Source organism: Heteronotia binoei, chromosome 13 (assembly GCF_032191835.1).
Source record: "Heteronotia binoei isolate CCM8104 ecotype False Entrance Well chromosome 13, APGP_CSIRO_Hbin_v1, whole genome shotgun sequence".
NCBI lineage: Eukaryota > Metazoa > Chordata > Lepidosauria > Squamata > Gekkonidae > Heteronotia > Heteronotia binoei.
The window spans coordinates 37,572,711-37,572,992 of record NC_083235.1 but is presented as its reverse complement, the minus strand read 5'-3'; positions in this window follow the sequence as shown (position 1 = coordinate 37,572,992).

Here is a 282-nt window from a genome sequence, read left to right as displayed (position 1 = left end):
TGTTGCATTGATATATTCTGAATTATTTTAACTTCAAAGTCATTCGTTTTATGCTGTAGCTGATTCCTGAACAAGTAGGCATAGACCTGTACATTTATTAACCAGTTGCTACAAAATTTGGAATAATGGGGGCACTACTTTTTCTAAATGCATGGATTCTTTAGCTGCTTCCTTTAGATGTTTTACCTCTCCTGATTATAACGTTGGTACTTTGTTCCTTAGATTGTGTCTGATTTGGTGTTGGGATCTCAGTTAATTTTCCCCAAATGTAGGTGTAAAACA